This window comes from Tyto alba, unplaced genomic scaffold (assembly GCF_018691265.1).
Source record: "Tyto alba isolate M040663 unplaced genomic scaffold, T.alba_DEE_v4.0 Super-Scaffold_5, whole genome shotgun sequence".
In the NCBI taxonomy this organism is placed as follows: Eukaryota; Metazoa; Chordata; class Aves; order Strigiformes; family Tytonidae; genus Tyto; species Tyto alba.
Genome location: NW_024881326.1, coordinates 10,392,767 through 10,398,495, shown reverse-complemented (window position 1 = coordinate 10,398,495; position 5,729 = coordinate 10,392,767). Strand labels below are relative to the sequence as shown.

The window sequence follows — 5,729 nt, the reverse complement described above, 5'->3', positions numbered from 1 at the left end:
TCTGAAATAGTGATAAGAGCTTCAAGTTTCACCCATTTCATAGCGTGTTACCTTTTCTGACTTCTCTGATTTTCTAGTGGGCAAAATACAACAGAGCTTAAACAAATTGGACTGAAGTGTCTTCTCATCAAATGGCAAACAAGCACCATTACATTCTGTGCTGCTTCCGCATGTGTGCCCCTCATTCCTTCCTAGACCCAGTTGTAAGTTGAGGGTCTGGATTACAGTTTAGTGAGTACAATTTATTTGGTAATAAAAGGAATTATGGAAACAGTTGGTATGGAATGCTGCTGCAGACACTAGATAATCCCCTGCACATAACCAGCTTTGTATGACTTGTAAAAAACAACTTGAAATAAGTATGTATGCTGTGATATAGGGCTACAACAGAATCATATCCAGTATATAAAAGGGAAAGACGAAGCTTTTTATTCTGTTCTTAAAAAAAAAAAAAATGCAATGCAAAGTTTGTAGGCATAGGAAACATCTTTACTGGTCCAAATAACTGCTATTCAAATCCACATTCTAATACCCCCAAAAAAGTTTTGTGCCTCTAAAAGTGTGCCCCAAAAGTAGCCCATTTTTTCCAGCTGCATCCTTGGTTCTAAGAAAGTATATTACCTCTTCTCTGAAAACCTTGCCTCACATCTGGCCTCAGGCTGCATCATCTGCTGGAACCACCCTATTAAATACACTGTACACAGATAAAGATGTTTTGCAGATATACTTTGAGAACATATGCAAGCAGTTATGTTTCTGTCTGTATTACTGTTGAAGCAATCTCTATCTCTGTCAGGAGGACAGGGTAAGGTAGTAAGTTCTTGTCAGAGGTAGTTGTGTGGTTTGAGCATCCTGCTTGTCGAAGAGAAAGAGTTGATGTATTTCTGTTTGTCAGTGATAGGCACCCATTTGTAATGATGTGATAAAAGTCTTCTTATGTAGGTCATATAAATATGACCTACCCATTTCTTTGTATACAAGGTCCTTGTATTATTATCAAACAACCAGCTTTAAATACAAACCTCTTTTCTCCCTGCATATCTTTGTCCCTCTTATGTCTTCTGTATATTCTTTACCTCTCTCTTGCCTCCTCATTTATTTTGCAGTATGCACTTTCTTCCAAACCTGCAGAGAGAGACTTTTTAACAAGGCCTGAAGTGACATGAAGAGAGGCAACTGTTTTGAACTGAAGGAGGGTAGATTTAGATTGAACATCAGGATATTTTTATAGTGAGGGTGATGAGACACGGGAATAGATTGCCTAGAGATGTTGTGCATGCCCCATCATTGGAAGTGTTCGAGGTCAGGTTGGATGGGGGTTTAAGCAACCTGATCTAGTGAATCTGCCCATGGCAGAGGGGTTGGACTATATGATCTTTTAAAGGTCCCTTCCAACCCAAACCATTCTATGACCTGTCCAGTGGGAAGAGGCAATTTTTTACATTTTATTTTTTGAGATCATACCAGTTCCTATGTTTACATCTAGAGGCATTGGTTCTGTCCCTGAAAACAATCTATCTAGTTCAGCATACTTGAACTTAGTCTTTACACTAGTTCCAGTACACAGCCCCTTCTGTCCTTGGCTTCATGACAGTCCTTGATCTTATAGATTCAAAAGCATCCTTTAATCTTTTGTTGTTATTTATTTATTCAATACCCACTATTACATCTACAATCAGCTTTTGACTAAAATGCTTACCATTTCACAACATCTTTACTTCCCAGATGAAGTCACTAGAGCTCATGAAGGAATAGAGTCTTGAGAACAAAACTTCTCTTACAGGTGGATGCAATGAGTTCTCCAGATAATGTTTCTCTCAAATATTTGATTCCTCAACAAGCTACAAAGAAATTATAAATAATAACAGAAGATGTAAAAGAGAAGTATCTTCAGAGACTTCTAGATTATGGTTGTGACTTCCCAAAGTCAGTCTTCTAAAATCTTGAAATCCATGTTTTGGCAAGGAGGCAGTGTTAGTCCATGCATGCTTTCCTTGATTTGAATGGAAGATACAAAATTAAAGTTGAGTATATATTCAGTTTGTCCATCACTTTTACATATTCTGACTACATACCTTTTCTCCTTTCCTTTCTGCCTCCCACTCCTGCTTCTTTGCATTGCTCTTGCTGCATAGTAAATCTTTCAGAAATATTAAACATGAATTGATCATTATCCTGTCTTGCCTATGTTGTCAGTCAAGCAGAAGAAGGACTCTTGTTTCTGAAATAGTTCATGTTTCTTGGTTCATTTGTTTCCTTATTAAGGTCAGATGGAAGATGAAGGATGCTATTTAAAAAAAAAAAAATCAATTCAAGGACACAATGGAAAACAGTACTGTTTTATGTTACATTAACACCTTATCCTATCAAGGTATTAAATATTTTATAAATTCTAAAAAGCAGACTGTGTTGCAGATTAGATATTTTCTCTTAGCTTTGGCTTCAGCTTCAATACTGCCATCTTCTTTCTGCTCTAATTTTCTTAACTCCTCAGAGCCTTAATTCTGCTGCTACAGGTGTTTCTCTTTTTTCTTCTTATCAGATCAGTTTCAAATATAAATGCTGCTGCCATATTTGATGCTATCTCAAACTTCTTTTTTGATTTCTTTTTAGTGGTTCATCTTTTCTGCTGAAATCTTTGGAGAGTTAAGAACCAGTGCAAAGATAAATTATTTGGGGCACCTGGGCTTGACTTGCATTCGGCAGATATAAAACTTAGTTCCATCTGGGGGAAAAAAGTTACATTTCCAGCTAACCAGGATCCTTGTTCATATTTCTGAAACTGGAAAAGAGCAAAGTTAAGCCACTTACATCTCATAATCTGTCTCTCAAAACTGTGTGCCATGATTTATTATTAAAGTAATTCACTTTAACTAAGAGTACCTGTGCCTGAATGCTTCAAATCTCAGTACAAAAGTGGAATGATGACAATATTTTTATCCAAAAGCAATAATATAATGCCCTGAACTAAATCAAGAAAATAAGTTCAGTCAGGCCCCTTTTTCTTGCACCAACTTCTGAACTAAATGTTACGCAGCTTCTGGATGATGTCTTGAGACTAACTGCCAAATGACTCCATACGATCACAGTGAAAGTTTTTGAGTCCTTTCTAGTAGCTACGGCCCCTGCCTGGTTTAATCCAACTCAAGCGGGTGAAGTTCATATCTTCCTTGATAAGATTACACATGTAAACATGCTGACTTCACTGCCAGTTGTGAAGTGAATTCCTACTGAATGGTATCAAGGTAAATTCCTGTAATTTTCTCACTGCAGAGACTGAGTTTCAGAAATACGACTGTTTCTAACCCCTGCAGTAGTCTCCAGATTAACATAGTTTGTGTCATTTGAAATTACTACTAGATGTCATTGGGCTCAGAGAATTCAGTCACGAAGGAACTATCATTGACATTTGTGAGCACAAGATGCCATGTTCTGGCTTTACGTACCTCATCTAAATCTTGTTGGAGCCAGTATGTTTTTCATGGACTTCAGAGACTTATACATAAAACTGTACAAGCACACAAAAAATCTTAACACTGACTTGTTCTGTAAACAATTGCAGGTAAGTCTGTCTATAACTACAGAGCAATTCTTTTACCTACATCTGAATATTCATCACTAATACTCTTACTGCTTATACCTTCCTTAAAACTATGTTGAGATATGTGAACATTGAATTATAAACACATGAATATTATGCTAAAAATTAAATTTGGATAACTTGTCTGTGAGGATGTTTCATGAATATGAGCTGATGACAAGTTTAATTAACATCACTGGAAAATGTGAAAGATGCAAAAAATAGGCGAGGAAGGAAAATAAAATTAAAAAATTAATAAACAGAAGAATTCCTGTTGGACCATTTCACAGCAACTAACCTTAGCTGAACCACCGGGTCTGTTAATCTTGAGTAGGTGAAAATTGTTGGTATCAGCTGCCAACTAACCAGGGGTTCAGCTGGATTCTTGTCCTGCTTGGACATTCACAGTGCAGCCTCTGTATGTCTTGATCACCAAGCATAAGTGTTTTCCTCCCCTCCTTCTCCTCAAATACAGAAGTAGATACTCTGTATTCCACTGCACTTGAGATACAGTTCAGAATTTGGCTGAGGGTGATTTTGGCTTAGCATGTCAGAAATGGGAGTTCTTTGGCCAGGCCATTCAGTTTTGCCGTAGCATTTCTCTCTGTCATGATCACCAACGAAAAGAGGTCACATAGTGCCTGGATGTTTTCCAGGTACTGGGAAATCCTTTCTTATCCCTTCTGTAGGGCAGAAAGGAAATATTGAAATGTCTACTTTGGAAGCAAAGCTACACCAGTTTAATAAGAGCTGTTGACAAGTTTAATAAATATAATTGGAAAATTTGAGTGATTTAAACAACATGTCATGAAAAAAGCTAAGATTAAAAATATATATAAAATAAATCCTGTCAACCATTTCATAGTATTTCACAAATGGCTAAGAGGGAGAGTTAAAAATCATCAACCTAGTTTTAAGGAATAACACAAATCCTTCCTTATCCTGCCTATTACAACTTCTTTTGGGACAGTTCTGCTATCTATAGGGAAGTAGTAGAGCTTGTTTTCTGAGGGTAGAATCTGAGTTATGTAATTTTTTTGCCTTTCTTCCATATTCTCTTTTACCATATTCCTTATCAGGTTTCACAAAATGGTTATTTCTTCTGCATGTTATCTGCTAAGACAATTATAATAACACACCTTTGATTTATCCTTACTCCATTCCTTGTAATCACCTGAGATTCTGTATTTATTAAGTCTTAAGAGAGTAATTGCAAAAAGAAAGGCCTGTGTTTTCGTGATTTTACTATTATTACAAAACTGATAGTACTGTGCAAGCATTTTTACTCCATACATAAAATAATCAGTGTTCCTTGTCCTACCAGTACAAAACGTTGTATAATAAAATAAGCATAATAATAAATAAACAGTATGCCTACAAATCTGGTTCAGCTTCTAGTTAGAAAAATCTCTGTTTTACTAAAGAGCCCTACATTACAGGGTATTGTAATAAATCAAAATCTGTCAAGAAAAAAAAACAACCTACTTATTGCAGAAAGTTGCTTTGATGCTAATGCCTCTTTTATTTCTCATGAGAAGATTAGCTCAGGGTCTTGAAAGTGCAAAGGAACCCAATCTGTCAACTTAAAAGATTTTTTTAATATGCAAATAAATAGATTAATTTTCTTATAAAGCCAATGTGTTACCACCAGATGATGAGTCTCACATTTCTTCTAGCACCCTTCGAGTAGTAGATGTCTTTTCTGACATTTTAAAAAAAAAAAAACCTCAGCTGTTTTTTTTTTGTGTGTTTTTTTGTTTTTTGTGTTAGAAAGACCCTTAGGAACTCTGTACTTGAGTAATAAGGACCTGTGCACATTTTTATTTTTCTATTCTGTAAAGAATTCTAGGAGACTAACTGGGATGAGACCATCTTTTTTTGTTGTTTCTTTTTTTTTGTTGTTTTGTTTTGTTTTTTATTTGTTTGGTTTGGATCAGTTCTGGTGAATTCTTCTTCAGTACTGGAACAAGGAGTCTGACATTCATTTAAAAATCAGAGAAATACTGTGGACTTACTGCTTTTTAATATTTTCATGGCCTGATTTTGGAGAAGGGTTTTTAATGAGTTGTAGTCTGATTTATCTGTGAAAAGGGGTTCGCATAGAATCCTGCTATTAGATATTTGTTTAAATTCATAACTGAATAGGTTC

General features: G+C 35.8%; 1 long non-coding RNA gene across 1 annotated transcript; it reads right to left on the bottom strand.

Annotated features, from left to right (window-relative positions):
* Positions 1 to 1,049: 1,049 nt before the first annotated feature.
* On the bottom strand, positions 1,050 to 2,175 carry LOC116960570. Its single transcript, XR_004406455.1, has 3 exons — positions 2,076 to 2,175; positions 1,700 to 1,841; positions 1,050 to 1,125 (listed from the first exon to the last, which is right to left on the bottom strand). It is a non-coding gene; the product is annotated as an uncharacterized LOC116960570 (long non-coding RNA).
* Positions 2,176 to 5,729: the final 3,554 nt, after the last annotated feature.